Source organism: Ranitomeya imitator, chromosome 1 (assembly GCF_032444005.1).
Source record: "Ranitomeya imitator isolate aRanImi1 chromosome 1, aRanImi1.pri, whole genome shotgun sequence".
In the NCBI taxonomy this organism is placed as follows: Eukaryota; Metazoa; Chordata; class Amphibia; order Anura; family Dendrobatidae; genus Ranitomeya; species Ranitomeya imitator.
In genome coordinates, this window is record NC_091282.1 from 292,377,032 (window position 1) to 292,404,594 (window position 27,563).

The window sequence follows — 27,563 nt, forward strand, 5'->3', positions numbered from 1 at the left end:
TAGGAGAATCTCATTGCCCAAAGAATAAGGGGGCTTCTACTAATAGGAGAATCTCATTGCCCAGAGAATAAGGGGTTCTCTACTAATCAAAGAATCTCATTGCCCAGAGCATAAGGGGGGGCTTCTACTAATACGAGAATCTCATTGCCCAGAGCATAAGGGGGCTCCTACTAATAGGAGAATCTCATTACCCAGAGCATAAGAGGGCTTCTACTAATAGGAGGGTCTCATTGCCCAGAGCATAAGGGGGCTTCCACTAATATGGAGAATCTCATTGCCCAGAGCATAAGGGGGGCTTATACTAATATGGAGAATCTCATTGCCCAGAGCATATGGGGGGCTTCTACTAATACGAGAATCTCATTGCCCAGAGCATAAGGGGGGCTCCTACTAATAGGAAAATCTCATTACCCAGAGCATAAGGGGGCTTCTACTAATAGGAGAATCTCATTGTCCAGAGCATATGGGGGGCTTCTTCTACTAGTACAAGAATCTCATTGCCCAGAGCATATGGGGGGCTTCTACTAATAGGAGAATCTCATTGCCCAGAGAATAAGGGGGGCTTCTACACATACAAGAATCTCATTGCCCAAAAAATAAGGGGGCTTCTACTAATAGGAGAATCTTATTGCCCAGAGCATAAGGGGGGCTTCTACTGATACGAGAATATGATTGCCCAGAGCATAAGGGGGGCTTCTACTAATAGGAGAATCTCATTGCCCAAAGAATAAGGGGGCTTCTACTAATAGGAGAATCTCATTGCCCAGAGCATAAGGGGGGCTTTACTAATAGGAGAATCTCATTGCCCAAAGAATAAGGGGGCTTCTACTAATAGGAGAATCTCATTGCCCAGAGCATAAGGGGGGCTTCTACTAATACGAGAATCTCGTTGCCCAAAGAATAAGGGGGCTTCTACTAATAGGAGAATCTCATTGCCCAGAGCATATGGGGGCTTCTGCTAATACGAGAATATTATTGCCCAGAGCATAAGAGAGCGTCTACTAATACGTGAATCTCATTGCCCAGAGAACAAGGGGTTCTCTACTAATCAAAGAATCTCATTGCCCAGAGCATAAGGGGGGGCTTCTACTAATACGAGAATCTCATTGCCCAGAGCATAAGGGGGCTCCTACTAATAGGAGAATCTCATTACCCAGAGCATAAGAGGGCTTCTACTAATAGGAGGGTCTCATTGCCCAGAGCATAAGGGGGCTTCCACTAATATGGAGAATCTCATTGCCCAGAGCATAAGGGGGGCTTATACTAATATGGAGAATCTCATTGCCCAGAGCATATGGGGGGCTTCTACTAATACGAGAATCTCATTGCCCAGAGCATAAGGGGGGCTCCTACTAATAGGAAAATCTCATTACCCAGAGCATAAGGGGGCTTCTACTAATAGGAGAATCTCATTGCCCAGAGCATATGGGGGCTTCTGCTAATACGAGAATATCATTGCCCAGAGCATAAGGGGGCTTCTACTAATAGGAGAATCTCATTGCCCAGACCATAAGAGAGCGTCTACTAATACGTGAATCTCATTGCCCAGAGAATAAGGGGTTCTCTACTAATCAAAGAATCTCATTGCCCAGGGCATAAGGGGGGGCTTCTACTAATACGAGAATCTCATTGCCCAGAGCATAAGGGGGCTCCTACTAATAGGAGAATCTCATTACCCAGAGCATAAGGGGGCTTCTACTAATAGGAGGGTCTCATTGCCCAGAGAATAAGGGGGCTTCCACTAATATGGAGAATCTCATTGCCCAGAGCATAAGGGGGGCTTATACTAATATGGAGAATCTCATTGCCCAGAGCATATGGGGGGCTTCTACTAATATGAGAATCTCATTGCCCAGAGCATAAGGGGGGCTCCTACTAATAGGAGAATCTCATTACCCAGAGCATAAGGGGGCTTCTACTAATAGGAGAATCTCATTGCCCAGAGCATAAGGGGGGTTTCTACTAATAGAATCTCATTGCCCAGAGCATAAAGGGGGCTTCTACTAATAGAATCCCATTGTCCGGAGCATAAGGTGGGCTTCTACTAATAGAGTCTCATTGCCCAGAGCATAAGGGGGGCTCCTACTAATAGGAGAATCTCATTACCCAGAGCATAAGGGGGCTTCTACTAATAGGAGAATCTCATTGCCCAGAGCATAAGGGGGGTTTCTACTAATAGAATCTCATTGCCCAGAGCATAAAGGGAGCTTCTACTAATAGAATCCCATTGCCCGGAGCATAAGGTGGGCTTCTACTAATAGAATCTCATTGCCCAGAGCATAAGGGGGGCTCCTACTAATAGGAGAATCTCATTGCCCAGAGCATAAGGGGGGCTCCTACTAATAGGAGAATCTCATTGCCCAGAGCATAAGGGGGGTTTCTACTAATAGAATCTCATTGCCCAGAGCATAAAGGGAGCTTCTACTAATAGAATCTCATTGCCCAGAGCATAAGGTGGGCTTCTACTAATAGAATCTCATTGCCCAGAGCATAAGGGGGGCTCCTACTAATAGAATCCCATTGCCCGGAGCATAAGGGGGCTTCCACTAATAGGAGAATCTCACTGCTGACAGATTTGTGGGTAGCATGGAGTTTTATGGAGACTGTATTCAGGATGCTTCAGCTGCAGGTGGCATTTTATCATGGAGTATAGCTAGTTTAAAGGAAACAAGTAGTTCACAGTTCTTTATAGGAAAAACAGGGCCCCACCTTGTAAATATATAAGTCTTTAAAGGGGTTATTGAGGACTATTTTACTATGGGCTTAAGAATCAACAAGCAAGTAATTTCTAATTACCTGCTGGTTGCCGATCTCTGCCGACTCAGTGGTCACAGATCGCTGCTGCTGGCAATTCTGCGGCTTAGTCTGACGTCATCCTGACAGCAACTGCTTCCACTCTGCTGATGGGGCATCACTGTTGATGACATGTTGATTGACAGCCGACTCCCATGCTGCCTAACTGCAGGAAGCCAGATGTCAATCAGCATGAGGTCGACAGTCTCCCCATGTCGACACAGCAGTAAAGAAGAGAAAGAGCTGTTCTGTTGATGTGAAGCAGCAAAATCGCTGGCAGGAGCAGTCCGTGACTACTCTGAGCCGACGCCAGGAAAAACAGGCAGATAGTTAGCAACTATCTGCCTGTTAGTATTAGGCCCATAGAAGAAAAATAAACTGGTTCCAGTTGACTCCTGACTGGCATTTTATGCTCTAGTTGTCATGAAGGGATCTCTGGATTAAGATGCCCCAAATTTAGAGGGTACAGTACATTTGTTGTTAAAAATGTTGTGACATTTCAAGCAGTTTTGCAAAAGTATTCTGTCAAAAATAGCTTCATGAATAGGAGCCCTAGTCTGAAGTGTAATTGCCGTGAAAATGTCTGATTTCTAGTTTTATTCCACATCTGTATCGAGCATGTGATCCTGAGACTGAATCTGACAAGGACAACATCTGTAAGGAGTTTGTATGTTCTCCCCATGTTTACGTCGGTTTCTTCTCACACGACAAAAGATTTGTCTAGAAAATGCTAACATCTGCAACGAGCTATAAACCAAGGGATGAAGGGATTTCTCTATGTACAACACAACAGCAGGTATCGAACTGTTGGGAAAGGCAGATGGGTGAAACTGTTAGGCCGGGGTCAGGGTGCTGGGCTCTGATTCTCTCGCATGACACTCGCAGCACAGATGCAGAGAAGATGAAGGAATTTCCCCATCTTCTACATTTTCTGCGTCTGTGCTAATCGCACAAACTACCTCACATGACCCCTGCAGCCAATCGGCGGCCGCTTCACTCGCCTCACCTTCAGACAAAACACATACGCCCAGAGGAACTGAGAACTGACAGCCAGCTCTGTGGTGATGCATTGCAGAGGCGGCTGTCAGTCAGTGCCTGAGGAGTCTTTACAGCCATCACTAACTATGTACTGATGGTTGCATATATGTGGGTATGACAACTAGATCCCTCAAAATCCGCACACAGGAACATGTTAGGGACATAAAAAATGCAGCCAACTGCTCAGAACCGCATCTTTTAAAAGCAATTCCAAATCGAAGCCCATCAATGTAATCCAAAAGGTTTTTCTGTTAGGGGTATAGACCACGTTTATATGGGTATACGTGGCGGTAATCTGAAACAAAAACTGCTACAGAAAGAAACACGATGGACAGTTACATTAGATACTTTAACACCCAATGGTCTCAATGAGACCATCAGTTTCAAGTCTTTTCTTTAAGAAAAAAAAATTTTAGATAAAATGTGCGCTATTTTAATGGGTCACGGATTTTGTTGTTTTTTTATGATTGTTCTTTGTTCTTTTCTTTTTATTAATTAACCTTTCTTGAAATTTATAGATACAGTATGTTCACTGTAAGTAAAGAAAAAAAAATTTTCTCCGGAAGAATCATCAGCACATCTTTATATTAAGATCAACTACCAACGAATGCCACATTTGACAAAAAATCGGCATTGAAACATCCTTGGGACTACTATATTTTAATATATGCTGCGCTATTATAATAGGTCGGACTTTATGTATTCGGTGATGGATTTTGCTATATATATTTTTTGGATTAATTTTTTGGAATGTGTATCGTTATTGTGTTCTAATCAGGTTCCTTTATAAATGGATTAGCCGGTAATATTAATTTTGACATCGCTTTGCAATAATAATATGGTTGTTATATCTCATCATGTCTTTTTTTTACTATCATTTCAAAGAAAATTAATGAGTTATGTTGATCAATTGGTTATGCTCATGACTTGGATGGGATATGGTACTGGTAATATTCAACTGTTATGGGGGGACCTGATTATTGTTACATTTATATATTTATATCACTATTTTTATACTTCTTTTGATTTATTTATTTTCCTAACTTTTTGATAGTTAGTTATTAATAATATAGTTATTTTTGATGATATAAATGTTTTTTGATAGAATATTGCTTTATAATTATATATATAATTTATATTTACAGAAATATATTTCTGTCTGTTTGCACTATTGTTAATTAGTTGCGGCGCTGTAATTGTGCAGTGACCGTATTTTTGAATCATTCAGATACTCACATATCAGTAGCAGCTTCATAGATTAGCTCCCCTTTATGCGCAGACGCACCTGATCTATGCGCTGCACTCTTCCGGTGGCGTCGCGGGCATGGACGCGTTGCCGTATGTCCTCCTTCCCATCATTCGCGGCGCGCGCCGGCCTGCTTCATCACAGGGCGGGGCATCATGCACCACGGCGCTTCGATTCGCTAATTGATCTTCGGTTTTGTATATATAATCCGGCTATCCCCACTTTCAAACCACGCCTCCTGACGAAGCCGAGGGCGGTGAAACGCGCATCGAGGCTCCGGCGTGTTACATTGGCGCCCCAGCACACGGCCTGCACCACATCCGAAGGTAATTAACATCATATACAGTATAGGCTTTATTGGCATCTCTTCATTGCGGACTGTATGGTGCATCTCATGTACTCTCCGGCTCAATTATGAGCAATTGGATAGCTTAGAATTGGATAACATCAGTCTAGTATTACGGCTGGCCACTAGATATAGGTATTTTCTACCCTCTATTCTATCCTTATGATGTGATCGGTCATTGGTATATTAGAGAGGGAGACAGACATCTACCGTATATATATTTTTATGCCCTGTGCTGAGGTGCTGCTATTTACACGCTTTTTTTCTTTTTCTCTTTTTTGGCTTTTATTTACCAACTTAGATAGCCAATATTCTTTTAGCTGCTTTTCTAGACCAAATGCCATTATTGTCATTTTGTATGTCTTTATATGTGCAATAAAATTTATAATATTGTTATTGAAAAATCCCCCTCTTTTTCTCTTTATTGGTATCTCCCAATAGAAATACATCATCAGTGGGTATTACCCAACTATATATTTGGAAAGTATTTAATTCTGTTGAGATTTTTGTTTTTTTGGTTATATGTTACGGGCTTTGGGGTTAGGGTCCCGGTTGGCCACGGTGACCAAATTGTAGGTTCTTATGTACTGAGTGGTGACTGAAGCTTTGCCTCTGATTGAAAGCCGAAGGCTGCCAGAAGGAAAAGTTATCTTCCTCCCGGCAGCTGGACTTTCAGTGTGACAGCTTCAGAACGCTATTAACCTGCAGATTAACCCCATATCTACTGGTTAATGGCATTTTTTTTTTTACATGACAGGTTCCCTTTAACAAATACCTAATGATTACCGCAATGTAAGATTTGTACTATAGAGGGCAGCACTATTACATGTCAGGAATGGGATTCTACTTAGCTATACATCTTTCCACAGAAAACCAACATCTACTATATAATTGTCTAAGGGTCACTTCCGTCTTTCTGTCCTTCTGTCTGTCACGGATATTCATTGGTCGCGGCCTCTGTCTGTCAAGGAAATCCAAGTCGCTGATTGTTTTGCCACGACCAATCAGCGACGGGCACAGTCTGGAAGAAAATGGCCGCTCCTTACTCCCCGCAGTCACTGCTCGGCGCCCGCATACTCCCCTCCGGCCACCGCTAACACAGGGTTAACACAGGGTTAATGCCGGCGGTAACGGACTGCGTTATGCCGCGGGTAACGCACTCCGTTACCGCCGCTATTAACCCTGTGTGTCCCCAACCTTTTACTATTGATGCTGCCTATGCGGCATCAATAGTAAAAAAAAATGTAATGTTAAAAATAATAAAAAAGAAAAAACCTGCTATATTCACCCTCCGTTGTCTGCTGAGCCGTGCGCGGCGTCCGCCATCTTCCGTTCCCATAGACACATTGCGAAATTACCCAGAATACTTAGCGGTCTCGTGAGACCGCTAAGTCATCTGGGTAATTTCGCAATGCATCCTGGGAACGGAAGATGGCGGCAGCCGTGCACGTATCGCCGGAGCTTCGGTGGATCCCGCCGGAGGGTGAGTATATAACTATATTTTATTTTAATTATTTTTTTAACAGGGATATGGTGCCCACACTGCTGTATACTACGTGGGCTGTGTTACATACCGCGTGGCTCTGTGCTGTATACTACATAGGCAGTGTTATATACTATGTGGGCTGTGTTATATACTCCGTGGGCTGTGCTATATACTGCGTGGACTGTGCTATATATTACGTGGCCACTGTTATATACTGCGTGGGCAGTGTTATATACTACGTGGCTGGGCCACCATCTAGTATATGATAAATAGTCAGGCAAACACAAAGAAGGCCGCCGTACTGATCTGACAGTCAAGCTATTGTCATGCAGTGCAGGTTTGTAACACGGCACTTTACATAAACTGCTTTACAAGTACCGCATTTTTCTGGCAGAGTGAAGTTAAAAATAATAATAATTAGCTGTGCATCCTCTCATTTCTGAGCTGGTTCACTATTGTACCGGCATTCCAGTGATAATGACTGTTGTCATAGACTTCTGGCTCAGCTGCCTGAGACATTTTCCCATAAGCTGAATTTACCTCTCCAAGTGGTTACCTTAAGTTCGGGCCAAAAACAATATGTTCGGCACTTCATCCGCCTAATCCCCTTGTTAGGTGCCACATGATAACTTGTTGGGGTCCCACCAGATAGCAAACAAAAATTCCCGACACTCAGTATAGGTGCAACCTCAAATAATACATAAAAAATGGACAGGGCAAAGGGGAAAATAGTGACCATGACGGAAACCTCCAATTACTGGTTAGTCACATGCATCATTAATCCGATACTTTGTTGCAAAGTTAGAGATACTACAGAACACACATTTCAGTCCTCGTGGACTTTTTTCAAGGGCATTACTCCTCCTGAATCTTTTTCAATGATATGAGTTATAGGTTTGCTACATAGTTTCCTATCCCACTGTGTCAGGGCAGTACCATCATAACAGATAGCACCGAGAAAGGTCAAGGAGGAATTTATTATTGGAAATGGTATCTCTAACGCCCTAACAGTAACTATTCTTTCATGTCAATGAAATTCCAGCCCCACATTTGCCCTAAGAAATTGCATCTGTACTGAGTACAGAGGACTACTTTGGGGCTAAATTTTGATGTCCACTTATAGACAGAGTAGCCCAAATAGGTGATTAGTGTTGTGTATTGTCCTCCCCTATTGTGCAACTCAAAGTCCTGGACTACCTTTTTTAATTAGCCCTTGCTTTAACATTGATGGCCTATACATAGGATAGGTCATCAATGTCTGATCGGTGGGCGTGCAACACCTGGCACCCCCGCCGATCAGCCGTTCCCGGTGACAGCTGGAACTGCTCAGTTGCAGGGCGGCATAGCACAGCTCTGTCAACAGAATAGTGGCTGCGGCCAAGTACTGGGGCACACATATGCAGTACCCAGCTGGGGCCACTATACAGGCACCGGGAACAGCTGACCCGCACCGATCAGACATTGATGATCTATCCTAAGGTTAGGCCATCAATGTTAAGGTTCTGGACAACCTCTTTAAGGTACATTTAGATGAGCTGTCAATTGGCAAACCAAGCATTCGTAAGAGGGTTCATTCCTGATGATCAGCCCCATGTAAAAATGCAGGTAATCACTCTATGAACACACAAAACAATGGTACATTGGGTGATTGGACCATTTATGCTGGAATAACTAAATTATCGTTATCATTAGCACATCACTGAATGTAATGGTGAACAATGAACATGCCACTTCTATTAACTGCTTCATGGTTTTCAAACTCTAAAGTAGTTACAAGAAATAACAAAAGACTGGACATGTGCACAGTAATGTCATTTTTATATTGATGTGCATTATGTTTATTTTTTGGTGTGGTTTTCTCACATTTTTTTCCCAGACGGATTCCAGGCTGAAAAAGACGTAGTGTGCACATGCCCCGAGTGTATTAAGGAAATAGAAGTCCAAAGCACTGATAACTATGCACAGGCCAATGATGTATGAATATGGATTTTAGGCCTCACAGACATGTCTGTAGTACAGTCCAATGTTGCACAAGCCACATTGGGGTTCTCAGAGGGGCACAGGGCCTTACTGTACCCTTGTATGCATCCCACTCCTTGGGCACCATTCCACACTGGTTTAACTGTGGTGTTTCTTTCCACTTAAAAGGTACGAATACTTATAAAGAAGGACAAAGACAGTATCCAGTCTTTACATAAGATCTTAAAGCTTTCCACCTAAAAAGGTGTTATATCCCCAGGGAAGGTTATGACACAGAATCGCATGGTCTACTACTATTATACATACTCAATCTAGTCATCTCTCATATACCGCAACAATATTAGATAATATCAGCATTTTAAAAGCGGCTCATTCATTCTTGACCCATTTTGATTTTTAACAAGCAAATCCACAGTATTCTCCGTGTATAGAATGTAGAGTACTCAGCATAGATTGCCATTGCATTAGACAAAGTGAAATTCATTTCAGCAACCTAGAATCAAAATGTGTTAAGTAATGGTCATAGAAAAGACATAAGGTAAATAGAAGGTACGCACCACCAAAAGATAACGTACAGGCTAATACAAAGCAAACATTTAGGAAGTGCAGTGTGGTATAAGACTAAGGAAGATAGGTGTGAACATCATGCTAGAAGAAGGGAGACGTTGTATGCTGGAGAAATTCGCAGAGCAGCATTACAACCTAGGGTAAAAAAGGAAAGCTGTGCAGGGAAGGAACAGGTGCTCAGTAGAAGGTAAAAGGTCCTGCCGAGCCAAGGGGATGACCCAGAGTCAAGGAGCAGGTGGACATGGGTCTTCTTACCGTAGTAAGGGTCTGAGGGCGGCCCTCGTGAGAGCCCAATTTCAAACCACTTCCGAAGCCATCAAACCCTGCAGTCTGCAAGAGATTAACAACATGGCGTTCATAGGCTGTATACGAAGACTACATGGAGAGGACGATATCCACCTCCACTCACTGCTTACAAAATTCAACAATGACTTAGCCCGTAATATCCAAAACAGGCAGTGAATTAATTAAATAAAACATAAATTGGTACGTTTCCCCCAACCGCAGATGTCAATAACAAAAGGATTGTGCCCAAGCCTTCTTTATCCTAAAGGAGATAGGCCGCCGCCAGAACTGTCCGGCAATGCCTTACTCTACTTGAAATATAAAGGGAGGTGAAGAGGAGAAGCCGTTGACTAAACAAGTATTTTTTTATTTTTTTTTTGCCAAAAGCAATTTAATGTGTATGGGCAGACATAAATTGTGTTTCCAAGGAGTAGGTTAAGAAATGAGGTTTACCAATAACTTCCTACCACATGTGTAGATTAATGAAAACCAAACATATGTTTTAAACATGTACCATATAGAATTATTGAGGGCCAGATAACACCCAACTTTTCAAAAAGAAACATATTTTCTTTATGTCCATAGTGTCTCTAATTCGGCTCACAATCTAATTTATATTTCTCACATTAAGGCCAAGTTCATAGAAAGATAATTCAGCCCAGGAATGTTGGGGAGCACCAATTAACAGCCTAAAACATTAAAGTATTGGGAAATTTACAACCCATGTAGATGTGATATTAGCAAAAGTGATAGCAACTGATAACCATGCGGCACTAAAACTATTACTAATGGAATACACTATTCCTGAAGATTATGTTTATTTTTCTCACTTCTCAATTCCACAGCGCTTCACAGATATTATTTCTACTGGCCCAATCTAGATTCCCTATCAGTATGGTTTTGGATTGTGGGAGGAAATCCACTCTCCACGCAAACATGGGGAGAACATACAAACAAATGTTATCTTTGGTGGGATTTGAACCCATGACCCCAGCGCTGCAAGACTGCAGTGCTAACCACTGAGCCACCAAGCTTCAGTCATCTTATGAATAAGTATCATGAAATCAGTCTTGTCAGAAATTACAAGGAATTGGAAGAACCTGTCAGCTCTCTATACATATGTCTGTATAGTAGAGATGATGAAAAACATTTGAAGGACCCTGGTCTAGCCACCATGTCTGTAGTCAGTGGCAACACACCAGAGCCCTGCGACCCTCATCCACATGGCTGGTATCCCCAGTGCCTCTTTTACTTAGTAGGCTCAGCACAATGTCAAGATTTCATCACAACACAACAAAGATTTCGTTCTAGGCCTACAAATCAGACCAAGGATTCCGGACAGTAGGTGGAAGTCTATAGGAGTCTGATTGGCAGCCATGAACTACCGAAGTGGCTGCTCGATCAAGACCCTTCATGTAGCGGTCCCTTCTCATATTTTGACAGAAACATTGGCGTGTTTCATGTACAGATAATTTTGGCTGCACCAATAAATCACACTTGTTTCACTTGCAAATATTTCTGTCCTGTGGTATTTATATAATCTACAAATCAGAAGAGGTACCAAGGATTCCGGCAGGTAGGAGGAAGTTCACAAGGGTCTGAGCGGCAGACATGGACTACCAAAGTGGCGGCTTGACAAGGACAATGTGAACCTTTCTGATCATCTCTACTGTTTAGTTAAAGAGAATCTGTCACCTACTTTTTCATATATAAGCTGCGGCCACCGCCCTTAAGGGGCTTATCTACACCATTCTGTAATGCTGTAGATAAGCCCCCGATGTAACCTGAAAGAGAATTAAAAAAAAAAAGTTAGATTATACTCACCTGGGGGTGCGGTCCGATCCGATGGGCGTCACGGTCCGGGGCCTCCCATCTTCATGCGATGACATCCTCTTCCTTGCTTCCTGTCGCGGCTCCAGCGCAGGCGTACTTTATCTGCCCTGTTGAGGGCGGAGCAAAGCACTGCACTGCGCAGGCGCCGGGAAAGGTCAGAGAAGCCAAGCGCCTGCGCACTGCAGTACTTTACTCTGCCATCAGCAGAGCAGATAAAGTACGCCTGATATACAACTTGTTTTTCTTTTCTTTCAGGATACATCGGGGGCTTATTTACAGCATTACAGAATGCTGTAGATAAGCCCGTAATGGCAGTGGCCGCATCTTATATGCGAAAAAGTAGGTGACAGATTCCCTTTAATAATTCAGTTCCCTCTAAAATAAGAATTCTGAATCATCCTTTTCTTAGATCTCTCCATTCCTCTATTTTTCCTCCTAGAAATGTATGAGCTGGATGATGTTGGGGTTGTGTCCTATACACTGACACTGTCCAATCATTGCAAAATTGACAAGAGGAATAACAGAACAACAGCACTATCCAGAGTTATAAGAAAAGATGGTTCAGAAATTTTATTTAATTGGGAAATAGAAATACTTCATAAGAGAGATCTGTCAGGAGAGCTCCTTTTTATATGACATTGAAACTTGAATAAATAAGACACCTTACCCTCCAGCAAATGGACACACCTTAAGACAAGGACGGTGGCATCTCCTGACATTTATGGTGCAGGAGTATCCCTTGCAAGAAACCAGAAGCCAATATGGCATCTAAGCAGTAATATACAGGTTACAGAAGCCTTGGGCGTATAGTTCACAGACCAGTATACCCTGAGAAAGCTCGTAATGTGTACATTCAGAAATGTCCTCAGCAATGATCATCATCATCTGTAGCCTTGTTAGTATTCACCCACATCCATAGTGAAGAAGACAAGATGCCTCAGATTACAACACTGGAGCATTATAGGACAGGGACAGTGGGCGACAGGCGCCGCATACGACCAGAGCAGCTGCAGCGACAGGCACAGGAATATAACACAAAGCTGCCTCTCAGTACAGCCAGGTGCTCCAAGTGTCCTGACTCCGAAGTATGGATGGATGTCTGTACTAAAAAAGGAAGCCATTCATGAAGCCAGCTCCGTATGCGGTGAAAAGGATATATAAAGGACCTCAATGTAGCATCATCACTCTCAGCTGGGAGATCTAGACCAAGAAAGCATCCATAGCTATCCTACAGCACAAAATGATTTCCAAATATCAGTGATATGAAAAGGTTGTACATGGTGATGATGGTTACAGACTAAAAACCGGAGCCACTTTCAAAAGGAAGGTGAAAAATTATGTGGATTTTCATACATCCTTAAAGAGGTTGTCCACTACTTTAGTATTGATGATCTATCATTAGGGTAAGTCATCAATGTCTGATTGGATGGGGTCCGTCACCCGGATCCCCTGATCAGCTATTATCGGAGGTGGATGTCGTAAATACTAATTTGTGGAGCAGTTGTCTTCTGATAGTGGAGACCGCAGGGCACAACTCATACGCCTTTTATTGATTTGAATAGGAGGCGGATGTGCAGTACCAAGCCTCAGCCACTGTCAGAAGATGGAGGAGCTTCGCAAGTGAGTATTTCCAGCAGTCGGCCCCCAATGACACCGATAACAGCTGATCGGCGGAGGTGTTGGATGTCGGACCCGACCAATCAGACATTAATGACCTATCCTAAGGTTAGGCCATCAATCCTACGTACTGGACACCCTCTTTAGATTGGAATCTCCTGTTTTGTCTATACAGCTCCCATTCAGATCTATGCGTCCCCATAGTAACAGCCTAAAAACAAACCCTGTAGTCTGCTGCTACAATCCATCTGTAAGATGAAACAAATCCATTAAGAGACATGTACCTCTTGATCAATTACAAAACAGCTAATAATGAAATGGGTGCTAAATCAGTAATCAAAAATTAACGTACAACCAAAAGAAAAGAGCATGACACAATGATAAGCACACCTGTATAAAAAGATACAAATTTTATTGAGACCGAAATACAAGCACTAATATAAAAACAAGATGCCGCCAAAACTGACATATACATAATAGAAGCGATGCATAAATAAGGTGCAAGCAAAAAGTATATGGTGTATATAGATAATATGGAAAAAACTATCAACAACAATACAGTCCACTAGATGAGAGAAGTATAACTATATAAATGAAAGGTCCATATATGTGTAGAAAGTACCTATAGGTAATTAGCCAATACACCCAGATCAGGTCCATAATATGAGATCCAAGAACCAAAGGTATACCATGAAACACGTCAGTGCGGATAGACCCCATGCGTATCGCTGTGGTTATGTGGCGTCATTGGGGGCAATACTACAAGTAAGGAACCGCTATGTATACAAGATTACATCGGGGTTATTTGCAGCTTGTAATCAATGAAAAACACAGATCTGAACAGGAGCTGTAGACACAAAACATTTAAGTTTTTTTTAATTAGCGCTATTTGAAAAGTCTTTTTTTCTATACATTAGGCTAATTAAGAATGGCATTGCATACTCCAGTCTTAAAGAGAACCTGACAGCACAATTTTGCATTGTAAAGTAAAGACGTGGCCATAATGGTGCTATAATACTGATTAAATTTATACCTTTGGTGAAGAAATCCACTATGCTGTTCTTTTTTTAATCAAGATTTCAAGTTTTTCTGCTCATTAGATTTTGGCGCACAAGGGTTGGACTGTGCACTGGGTCTTGTCCTTCCTGTCTATGATTCCTCAGCCCCTCCGCCTGCCTCCTCTGAAGAGGAGATTTCAGAACAGAGGAGGCAGGTCACTGAAAAAGTAGTGACCGTTTATTCAAAGACCAGAGAAAGATGGAGGGGCGGGGAATCATAGACAGGGAGGAGAAGACCCAGTGTACAGTCTGGCCACTGTGCCCCGAAATCTAATTAGCAGAAAACTTCAAACCAGGGCTATCGAGTCGGTAAGCCAAACCACTGACTCACACTCCTCACTTTCCCTGACTTCGACCACACAGCACTGGTCACTACTGAGCATGTACATAAAGTGCAGCACAGATTCATCTCAACTAAAAGCCGAGATCCTTGGATCAGGAACAGAACAGACATTTATAGGACATTTCATAACTTTCCCAATTTATTCTGAAAACTTTTACAGCACATCCTGCATTGTACTACTGTACCCAATTTATTATATATTTTAGGTGTGGAGTCGGTCCTTTTTATACTAACTCCAACAAAATGGACACAGTCTCCACTGCTCTGCTTCAAACTGTGATTAAAGAAGAACAACAAAGCGGAGTACTTCACCAAAGGTATCAATGAAATCTGTACTACACTGACTTTGCATTACAAAATTGTGCTGTCAGGTTCTCTTTTATGAAGACACTGCTGGAGCAAGGTCCGCTTAATACATTAAAAGCCACATGCCTCTTGATTAATAAAGTGCATTTTACTTGTGCCGTTCACCTCTGGAAGGAATTGATTTAAACCAGAATTGTGATGTGATCACCTTCATGAATTGGGCCTTTACTCTCCAGTGATGAAATTACTCTTTAAGTTATTATTTGTTCAGGTGGGCTGCCATACAGCTGTTATGGATTTTTGTCCTTTCTACAACATAATGGACTATGAGGTTTGTGATCTACTGATAATTCCTACAATGATGGCTATCTAATGTGTGAGAGGAGCTTTTGGGGCTGCTATTATCCATAACGTTGCAATAATGCAGATCTATGCATGTGCATAGCTAGACACCTTTTTTACATTATGAATTTTGGACACTTCTCTGAATTGTAAATTATTATAATTACTACCAAGTGGGTTCATTACTTTTAGTATTTGGGTGGGATATCTGGATATACAAATCCAACAAAGCTACAGTTTCCTCTTCTGTCCATGCTGGAGGCCAGCGCAAAGAACTTCTAAGGAGATTCCTCTGACAGCAATAACACAGCATTCCCCAAGTGGTGGTGAGAGGAATGCAGAACCTGCAGAGCTGAATGCTTACTTCCACTTGGCAGTGTGACTTAGGAGACAACCGCACAGCCACACCTCATTTCCAAAAGAATAATGACTTCCCAAATTAATAACGTTATATACAAGTGGCTGGCTTCAAAGCACAATGGCTGAAGTAATGTGGTCACGCTAATTAGTGGGTGTGAGTCCAGAATATAGGAAAGAGACAAAGCTGAAAGAGAAACATGCTGGATTCCGAGAGTGCTCTATCCATAAGGTTATATTCCCAATACAATTCAGGCAAAATTCACCCGAAATAAAGATACAGGAAAGATATATATCTTGGCACCGTGTTAGCCAAATTGAGGAATTGAGAGTCCTCAGTGGTTGATACCTTTTAATGGCTAACTAAAAAGATGGTAACAAATTGCAAGCTTTTGAGACTACTCAGGTCTCTTCATCAGGCATAGACTGAAAGAAATTCTGGAGAATCACATATTTATGCACAGCACATCACAGAAAAAAAAACATGGATAAGACAGGTGACATGAAGCAGAATTACCATGGGTGATAAACAGGTATGTCCATAAATATTGGACCAGTTCTTAGATAAGGAATGTTTTATTGTCCTCTGATTATGGTCTGGTTCTGTTGTGATGACCCCACATGGTCCAAGGGGCAAATTCTTTAGTTGATGTAAAAAGACATAAATCCATGCGACACATTCATTCCTGCACTAAGACTGTCAAAGGTCATCATCAGTTTATATTCCTATATTCTCCGATCATAGCACCATGGACATGAAATTACTTGTTTTAAAAGGTAACTTCAAATCTCAGAGAGACAGGAGAATATAAACTGTGTCGCAGGGATTTATTTCTTTTTACATCGACTAAGGAACTAAGGAATTTGCCACTTGGACCATGTGGGGTCATCACAACAGAACCAGACCCCAATCAGAGGACAATAAAACATTCCTTATCTAAGAACTGGTCCAATATTTATGGACATAACTGTTTATCACCCATGGTAATTCTGTTTCATGTCACCTGTCTTATCCATGTTTTTTTTTTTTCTGTTATGTGCTGTGCATAAATATGTGATTCTCCAGAATTTCTTTTAGTCTATGCCTGATGAAGAGACCTGAATAGTGTCGAAAACTTTCAGTTTGTTACCATCTTTTTAGTTAGCCATTAAAAGGTATCAACCACTGAGGACTCTTAATTCTAAATATTTTTCCCGAAATAAAGCAAACTCTTCTCTACCATGCCGTTATGGCTTCAAGGTAAATCCCTGGAAGCTGAAATTCAGCTTTATACCTAACGGAGCCATTGTTTACAAGGAGACAACTCCATCTGCTCTCCGTTTTTTCAGAGTAGGCAACTACGATCTAGTGTCCATCTGCAATGACAAACATCGCCAAAAAAAGGAAAGGAAATGGAACATGTTTGTACTCCATTTGTCCCGTTGATTGGCTCCATAAGGGCAAGTCTAAAGGGATTCAGATGAAGGCCCTGGATAAATGCTATGAAAGCAGTGTGAATCTGGCCTACGACTGAATTTAAGTCAAGTTTTTAGGTCTGGGACCATGAGGCCACAGACACACGTTCAGTATTTGGTCAGTATTTTACCTCAGTATTTATAAGCCAAAACCAGGAGTGGAACAATCATAGGAAAAATATAATAGAAACAAGTCACCATTTCTGCATTTATCACCCACTCCTGGGTTTTGGCTTACAAATACTGAGGTAAAAAAATAAAACAAATACTGACCGTATGCACATGGCCTTATGCTACGTTCCCACAATGAGTTTTTGCTGAGTTTTTTAAGCTATGTATTTTCAAAAAAATGCAAGTAACCTATTTTATCTAACAGGTGCAAAAATGCGGCAGAAAAACAGCAACATCAAAAACTCAGTAAAAGCTGAACAAAGCAGAGTAAAATTCACAAGGTGAGTATTTGCTGAGTTTTCCATGTTGCAGATTTCCTACACCTAATTGCTAAATTAGGTTACTTGTGGTTTTTCAAGTGAGTTTTTGACTGCATTTTTTTCAAGCATTTTGATTCTATTTTTGACTCCGTGGTTCTTGTCACCTTTTGGCATGTATTGTTTTAAATAAAGCTGCTTTGTGTTTTTGATATATCCTGGTATTTGGCTTTGACAAAGCTTTATTGATACAGCCATGTGTGGTTTACATGTGCGTTTCAAAAGAAGAAACGCACTAAAAACGTCCATGAATTTTTTACCTGTGAATTCTCCACACTTAATGCAAGTCTAGCGGCAAAATTGTAGATAAAACTCACTGTACTCACAAGAGAAATTGACATTTTGCGGATTTGAGCAGTGACTTGTTCCATTCCTGGCCACATTGTAATATTATAATTTTTGCTACACATTTTCCTGCAAACTACAAAGGACAGTTTGTGAATCTCAGCGTATGGCTCTGTGTATGGCTGTGCTCCTTTCTTTGAATATACGGTTCTTCTTTCCAGATTATACCTTTCGTTCCTCTACCGCACTTCTTTTTCCAGCTGCCTGCCAAGAACAATAGACGACTCCAGTCAAAATATCCTTCCTATCTAAAATTGCATCTCCACCCCTAATAACTCTGCAATCATGAAAAGTTTATCACTATCGCTATAGATACAGTTGTTGCTATGGAGTTTCTCGTTTATTAAAGCCTGGCCTACAAACCTGTCAAATTGCAGCAAATGATCAAATTAGGAGGTAACATTTGGACCAGATTGTGCTGGTAAAGTCATGTACCTCTTGTGCAGTGCATTTATTAATGTGCAGATTGCTTTCCTTGCAGTCAGGCCCGTTTTGCTATTTATACAATCCCATTAGTACTTCTTTGGCAAATGAATGAAGTTACGGAAGTCTAGGTCTACTTAGTGCATTCTTAAGGGGTGACAACCTAGAAAGCCGATTGCTATATATCTATATCTATGGATAAACAATGCCAGGACAAGGAGCAGGAAATCCTACATTCCCTTACTAAGAAAGTCACATCAAGTACAAATTCCTTGAAAATGACAGCAGAACTCGGAAACCCAGACATATAAAGAGGGGATTAGGGATTTTGTGTAAAGGAGTTTAAGGTCTTGGACGACTACAACGGGAGTTAAATGGTTGATAATGGTAAGGCATGTGTATATTCAGTATTTAAGGAAATGTATCATCCAGTTTTTGCTACCCCATACGACAGCAATATGATGCAGGGGTAGAGACCCTGATTCCAGCAATGTGTCACTTACTGGACTGTTTGCAGCAGTTTTGATAAAATCCCTGTTTTATTTGCTGTAGATCTAGCAGTTCTCTGAATGCGGAGATCTGTACCTCACCCACACCCCTGATCTTGTGGTGAAGAGGGGGTTATAGAGAGCTCATGAATATGGAGGACTACATGGTAGTAGATTTACTGCTCCTCTCGTGATAATCTCAATGATTTTATTAAAACTACACACAAGCTGCCCAGTAAGTGAGGTATAACTAGAATCAGGGTCTCTTTATATCATGCTCCTCTCTGATATTAGAAGGCTAAAACCTGGTGATAGATTCACATTAAAGCCATGATATAAAGGACTCCTCCATTACTGTATACTAAAACAGAGGCAATTATGCATAAGATTCTGTAATTTTGCATCTTGGTGGTTTGCAGAAAGAGTCAGCGAATTAGGTTAAGTGCACACTGTTTGTGGTCAGTGTTAGGCATATATGCCGATTAGGTATGACTATAGACATGGCATCTGTTCACCATAGAGATTCACTGCTACATTTTTTGCAGTGGCCTTCTGTTTAAAAAAGTACCGTAATTTCCTATGGCTCCCAAGTAAATAAAAGGTATTCCAATGCTTACTAGCCAAGCAGAAACCAAGAAAACACTTTTTTGGCCTCTGTTGGGTGAATGGGTGCCTATATGAATGGATAAAGTGGCTGTCCACTAGTACTCCCTGTTTCCCCCTTGTAAAATAATAACACTTGTACTCACCTCCGATGTCGCTGCCATTCCAGCAGTGTCGGCACTGGCTCTCTCAGGGATCGAATAACATTATTGTGTCATGCAATCCCTGTGGCCAATCAGCGCTAGCTTCACTATCCCTACCTTTCGACAAATCACATACATCCGGAGGAAGTCAGAGCTGCTGCTCTCTCACTTCCTCCGGATATATGACACATCCAAAGGTGGGGATAGTGAAGTCAGCGCTGATTGGCTGCAAGGATTGCATGGCATAATAAAATTACACAATCCCTGGGGGAGCCGGTGGACACCGCTAGAAGGTGAGTATAAGTGTTAGAGACAAAGGGGTTGTTCAAGCAATGGACAACCCCTTTAAGTATATGCTGGCAGCTTTTGCGTGAATATGCTGCCATCAATTTCTACATGAGTTACTTTTTAATAATGTAAAGGACAAATGTCTAACTTTCTACTTCTAATATCGTATATACTCGGGTATAAGCCGAGAATTTCAGCCCATTTTTTAAGGCTAAAATTGCCCCTCTCGGCTTATACTCGAGTCATACCCAGGGGTCGGCAGGGGAGGTGGAGCAGCAGCTGTGTAATCATACTCACCTGCTCCTGGCGCAGTCCCTGGTTCCCCGGCGCCGGCAGCTTCTTCCTGTAGTGAGCGGTGACATGGTACGCTCATTACAGTAATGAATATGTACCCCCACACCACTCCCATAGGGGTGGAGCAGCATATTCATTACTGTAATGAGCGGTACCATGTGACCGCTCAATACAGGAAGAAGCTGCCGGCGGCGGGGGACCAGGGACCGCGCCAGGAGCAGGTGAGTATAAATCAGTGCGCGATATTCACCTGCTCCCCGTTCTACCGCCTCTGGGCGCCGCTGCGTCTTCCCCATCCTCTGCACTGATGCTCAGGTGAGAGGGCGCGATAACACGACTAGTGTGCGCGCCGCCCTCTGCTTGAACAGTCAGTGCAGAGGACAGGGAAGACGCAGCGGCCATGGAATGGGGAGCAGGTGAATATAGCAAGTGCCGGGGGCCTGAGCGACGCAAGGTGAGTATGTCATTTTTTTTTTTATCGCAGCAACAGCATATGGGGCAAATGTGTCTATGGAGCATCTTATGGGACATAATCAATGTTTGTGCAGCTTTATATGGAGCAAATGTCTACATGGAGCATCTTATGGAGCATAATCAGTGTTTGTGCAGCATTATATGGGGAAAATATCTTTATGGAGCATCTTATGGGGCCATAATCAACATTTGTACAGCATTGTATGGGGCAAATGTATGGAGCATCTTATGGGGCCATAATCCGCATTTGTGCAGCATTATATGGGGTATATTTTAATATGGAACACCTTATGGAGCCCATCATGAACTGTATGAAGAATTATATGGGGCGTATTTTGTATGGAGCATCTTATGGGGCCCATCATGAACTGTATGGAGCATTATATGAGGCTCCTGATTCAATATGGATATTCAAAAACACTTAATCTACTGATGTCTCAATTAATTTTACTTTTATTGGTATCTATTTTTACCGGTAGCTGCTGCATTTCCCACCCTGGGCTTATACTCGAGTCATTAAGTTTTCCCAGCTTTTTGTGGCAAAATTAGGGGGGTCGGCTTATACTCGAGTATATACGGTACTTGTTCTATTGTGAATAAAATATGACTATAAGAGATTTCCAAATCACCAACTTTTTACATTTAACACCACGAGCCATCCTTTTAGGAATTGGGGTTGTATCTGCATACATGGTTGACCTTATAAACATACCCAACAAACAACTTAACACTTTACCCACAAAAACAATGAACCAAAACTATACAAACAGACAATGCCAGTAGAAGTCGCTAAACTTCAATGACTTTACTTGTATATCATGCACAGACTAGAATCCCAGTGTATGCACCTCTTCACCTTCCATACACTCTTCCTCCCACACCGGTTATGCCCTGATGCTGCATACATTGTTATCATACCAGCATGACACAATTTATTTCATGGTTGTACTTTCTTCCTGGAATGCAAAACATCTGGGTACACGAAGAAGGATATTTATTGTGTTTATGTGACTACATTATAGCTATGCACTGAAGGGTACACCAATCACCTACTTCACCTTAATGGATGATTACATGGAGTAATTAAATCTCATAATCTCAATAATGATTACTATGTGCTTTATGTATGTCCTTTGTACAGAAACGGTCTCTATACATATAGGCACAAGCTTACAGGAAGATCTGGAACTTATAATTTATAAACATGCGGCACACTCAATTCACGACAAACTACATGGTCTCTATTACATCCTGGAGTATTTGGACACAATGTAGGTGCAGAGGATCATATAATGTGGCCATACACATTAGACAGTTGTCTGCTAACAACTCTTCCTCCCAACCAAGTCACACACGCGCTTGTTTCGGCCTAGACTGCATTCATGGGGTAGTGGGGAGTATGTAGCTCCTTAATGGAGTTCTTTGAAGGAGAGCTTCGAAAGTAGTCGAGAACAATTACTCTGGGGCTATGGCCAATCTCACGGTAGTGATCTAGATAGTAATGAAACTTAATTTATTTCAGTTATGGCTTCTATGCCGACTAGCACATTACATATTTGCCCTTCAGCAGGAGCGCTGTAATCAGCTTGATGTGGGGTATGGGAAGTATCAGCCATAACTGTCTAGACAGGACAATCTAGGCAAGTTCTCAGGAATTTTAAATAATAAAGATGTAAAATAGTACAAATAATAACAGGGTAACTCTTAGCACATGTGCACCAGCCGTGCTGGCCGTTAGCATGCACCTGAAATCATGTAGCCACCGGCGATACTGCAGGTGGAAACGTTTAGCCCAATGGCGGAAATGTCTCTCACCCAAAGTCGCATCAATGCACATTATTTTGAAGTTTTAACATGAAGCCATTGACCGTCCATGAGAGGAGATTTGGACTGTAGCAAAAGCTAGTCCATATTCTGGCAACCTTTATCAGTAGAATAACCAGGCTGGCAACGTGCATTATTACCCAAATAAATGTAATAAGAGAATGAGAAGGTATATATTGAGCAAGTGTGGCCACGGCTTGGCTGGTAAGGTGGTAGAGCCAATATATGAAGCAACACTTTGCCTGGCATTGAGCGCTTTAGTCTTCTAAGTAACTATATATAAAGTCTAAATAATATTGGCTATGCACTCATGAAAGCTTTCATTTATAAATTACGTTACATAAATCAAAGGTCAGTGTCTTTCAGGAGTCCCCCAAATGTAGGAAACAACAATTACAAAGGTTGCAAAGAGAACTGTCAACACAACTACAACACAAGTACACAGCCGACCCAAGCTCGGAAGGTGTAAGTCCAATGGACATTAGTGCCATATGATTTTCATATTGAATGTCACAATGGAGCGATCAGCACATAAAAGGTTGCCAATCCTGAACTTCCAGCTTATTAGGGATGAGTACAAGCCATTGGTGTTACTTCACATTTATACTGAAAGAAAATGATTTCGACGTGTCAGTACTTGGGTCATTGGCAGCCCTCTAGCAACTGTCAGTAATAATGAAGTTACATGATTGTGTGAACACTGTAAACCTATAACAAAGCTAAAACTTATCACACCGACCAACTTCTGAAGAAAACTTCGAGGAAGATTTTGCTGCTAGGCAGGTTGCACTAGAATTGCAAACTACACTTATCATATCTGACATCAACTCCAAACTCTGTAGAAACCCATAAATTTTTCACATTTGACACCACAACTATCAATACAATTATACAGTATTACTATAGAGGTTGGATAATCTAGGCATGGGAGTATAGGCTCAACAATCTCATTTTTGGGATTGAGAAACTAAGACTGGGTTTACATCTATCAGCTTTATCGAGCTGGTTGTTTTATGCTCGAGTTGGACACAACTGATGAAAAGTTGTGCACTTTGTAGATCAGTCAAGGGTTCATGGCCTTACCAAAATATGTTTTTATTTACTTGGCTATAGGATCTGGCACAGCAACTGCTGAGCAGGATGACTGGGAATTATCCTATAGAAATCTATGTCATCAATTGTAGCATCACTTTTCCTCAGGTGTTCCTGTACACAAAAGACGAGACCTTGGAGAAGTCTAATTAACAACTAGCTACCAGTAGTGTGAAAACAGAGAGGTATTTCACCACCTATGAACAATACTTACCTCATCCTCCATTTATTTCCTTCTCATCTCTTATATCCTCCCTGTCTCACAACCCTAAACAGTTATTCAACGCCTTCAATTCTCTCCTCCGTCCCCCAGCACCTCCTCCCTCCCCACTTGTCTCCGCTGAAGACTTTGCCTCATTTTTCAAGCAGAAGATTGATAGCATCAGAGACAGTTTTGGTCAACAACCCCCAAAGCCCTTCCTCCCGACTTCCCAACCCTCCACCTCCAAAACCAACTTCTCCACCATTACAGAAGATCAACTCTCCACTCTACTCTCAAGATCGCATCTCACCACCTGTGCACTTGACCCGCTCCCATCCCACCTCATCCCAAACCTCACCACAGTCTTCATCCCAACCCTAACCCATCTCTTCAACCTATCACTAACAAGTGGTGTTTTCCCCTCAAGCTTTAAACATGCCTCCATCACACCTATCCTCAAAAAGCCCTCTCTTGACCCATCCTCTATATCTAGCCATTGCCCTATATCACTTCTCCCTTATGCCTCCAAACTACTGGAACAACACGTTTACCTTGAACTGTCCTCCCATCTCTCTTCTTGCTCCCTCTTTGACCGCTTACAATCTGGCTTCCGGTCACACCATTCCACTGAAACTGCCCTAACTAAGGTCACCAATGACCTCTTAACCGCCAAGAGCAAGCAACACTACTCTGACCTCCTCGACCTGTCGGCTGCCTTTGACACAGTTAACCATTCCATATTTTTACAGACCCTCTCATCCCTTGGCATCACAGACTTGGCCCTATCCTGGATCTCATCATACCGGACATTCAGCGTCTCCCACTCACACACCACCTCCTCACCTCGCCCCCTATCTGTCGGAGTCCCACAAGGTTCAGTCCTTGGGCCCCTGCTCTTCTCCATTTACACCTTTGGCCTGGGACAGCTCATAGAATCTCATGGCTTTCAGTATCACCTCTATGCTGATGACACACAGATCTACATCTCTGGACCAGATATCACCTCCCTACTAACCAGAATCCCTCAATGTCTGTCCACTATTTCACCCTTCTCCGCTAGATTTCTGAAACTTAACATGGACAAAACAGAATTCATCATCTTTCCCCCATCTCACGCAACCTCCCCAACGAACCTATCCATTACAGTAAATGGCTGCCCACTCTCCCCAGTCCCACAAGCTCGCTGCCTCGGGGTAATCCTTGACGCTGATCTCTCCTTCAAACCACATATCCAAGCCCTTTCCACTTCCTGCCGACTTCAACTCAAAAATATTTCACAAATCCGTTCATTCCTCAACCAAGAATCTGCAAAAACCCTAGTCCATGTCCTCATCATCTCTCGCCTTGACTACTGCAACCTCCTGCTCCGTGGCCTCCCCTCTAACACTCTCGCACCCCTCCAATCTATTCTAAACTCTGCTGCCCGACTAATCCACCTGTCCCCCTGCTATTCCCCAGCCTCTCCCCTCTGTCAATCCCTTCACTGGCTCCCCATTTCCCAGAGACTCCAGTACAAAACCCTAACCATGACGTACAAAGCCATCCACAACCTGTCTCCTCCATACATCTGTGACCTCGTCTCCCGGTACTTACCTACACGCAACCTCCGATCCTCACAAGATCTCCTTCTCTACTCCCCACTTATCTCCTCTTCCCACAATCGTATACAAGATTTCTCTCGCGTATCACCCCTTACTCGGAACCCTCTACCCCAACACATCAGACTCTCGCCTACCATCGAAACCTTCAAAAAGAACCTGAAGACCCATCTCTTCCGGCAAGCCTACAACCTGCAGTAACCACCGATCGACCAAACCACTGCATGACCAGCTCTATCCTCACCTATTGTATTCTCACCCATCCCTTGTAGATTGTGAGTTTTCGCGGCAGGGTCCTCACTCCTCCTGTACCAGTTATGACTTGTATTGTTTAAGATTATTGTACTTGTTTTTACTATGTATACCCCTCCTCACATGTAAAGCGCCATGGAATAAATGGCGCTATAACAATAAATAATAATAATAATAATAATGTTGGCTCCCTGTCAGTTCTGCTCCAGAAAGTCACAACTTTGGTCCATAACCGCAGATCATTATACTCTACGAGTCTAGAGAAACCCTGGGGTGCGTTAGTGGATGTCCATCGTCTGACTATTCATAGGCTCAGGGTGCTTTTTCTCTACCTAATGCTTTATACTGAGGCCTGTGTGCACTAAAGGTCACTATAAAGGCTTTACATGGAAAGTTTATTTCCATAAGGGGATATTTATGAGATGCACTTTTTTCATTTGTCATAAAAGATGCTATTTTTCATGTAGATCTTCAAAAGGACTGTCAGCAATGTGCTGTCTTCTGAAACCGGCAGTAACACCAATTTTGGAAAAGCCAAGTATTACAAGCCAGCCATTAAAACATATGTTCAACCATGCCGTCATGTAGTTGTTTAGGGCAGTAAGGGAAACAATCATAGCCCCCTAAGCTCTCAAGTTGTGTGTCACACTATATTCCCAAGGATAGGATGGTCTACAGTAGGGGTGGGGAATCTTTTTTCTGCCAATGGCCATTTGGATATTTATACCATCCTTTGGGGGCTGTACAAACTCCACCCACAAAGTACATCCTGACTCTGGCCCTGGTGTCAGGATGTAATCTTACATTGCATGCCCTTCAATGTTCAGTAGTGAACACTGCGTGTGTGTGCTAACAGAGAAAGAAGAAATTAATGAGCTGGTGGTAATCAAAATACAGCTCCCTGCCCAAGAATGCGGTCCCTGAGAATCTGCCCTGGGGGCCGGATAAAAGGTCATCGAGGGCCGTAAATGGCCCTGGGGCCTGAGGTTCCCCACTCTTGGTCTACAGAGACAGAGCTGCTCTTTATGAGTTGTTCTCTTCTCTGGACAGTAACAGGGAGTCTCAAGAAGTCCACATGACTTCCATGTGTAGAATAAGGTGGTTGGTAACTATTCCGATCACAGGGTCGCCAAATTTGATGCTTTTGTTTGTGTACTTATCTCACTCTGGAAGCAATTTTTTTTAACATCTATTAGAATATTTTAAAGAGCTTTAGAAATAAAATTAAACAGGGTGTCCAGAATATACCATAGCTATTTTTGGTAATCCAAGGAATGCTTCAATATAAAAAAATAAATATGGCTTATGTATCAAACCCATTCTGTTCCAGCGTCACTGCTTAAGTGGTCACTGTCGGTCTCTGCCTATTTCCCTGGAGTTGACCACCTACCGCCTAACCACGTTATCAATGGCCTCCGCGGTGATGCTTATATGTGAGGCACCAGACCGCTGAGGCCATGAATTTACGTAGCTAGTTGGTTTCATGGGAAATCAACAATGACCGAGGAGTCCACCAGGGAAGTGGAGCTGTTCCAGGAGGCGATCAATGTTTATTGCATTAAGAATTTCCTAGATAAACCTTTTGCAATGTCATATTTACAATACATTTTCTAGTCATCCCATGACGAAATTTGTCCTCATGAGACAAACCTTTCAGTGCACAGTACAATCTTGAATCTAAAATGCATCTAATTAAGCCTCACATTTATGTTGATGGTATATAAATCGTGCAGGGGGATGAATTACCAATGAATAACATGGGACCCACCACTATCTGGTCATAACATTTATGTTCCTATTTCGATTCTGATTTTCTTGTCCAGCAATTATCTTAAAAAAAAACTCAGTTTTGCACTCTGTCACCTACTGACGCACATACCCTTAGGCCTCTTTCACACCTGCCACATTATTCAATACAGCTGCTTGCCGTATACATTTTTTTTGTCAGGGATAATAAAACACGCCTCAACTCATTAGTCCCAAAATGTGGTGTGGAG

General features: G+C 42.3%; 1 protein-coding gene across 2 annotated transcripts in view; it reads right to left on the minus strand.

The window, feature by feature from the left end:
- Nucleotides 1–27,563, minus strand: part of SEPTIN5 (septin 5) — a 109,044-nt gene that overhangs the window by 65,003 nt on the left and 16,478 nt on the right. For both annotated transcript variants that reach the window (XM_069756456.1, XM_069756448.1), the window contains exon 2: nucleotides 9,712–9,786. The gene's annotated coding sequence lies outside the window, so the exon portion shown is untranslated. The remainder of the gene's footprint in view (nucleotides 1–9,711; nucleotides 9,787–27,563) is intronic.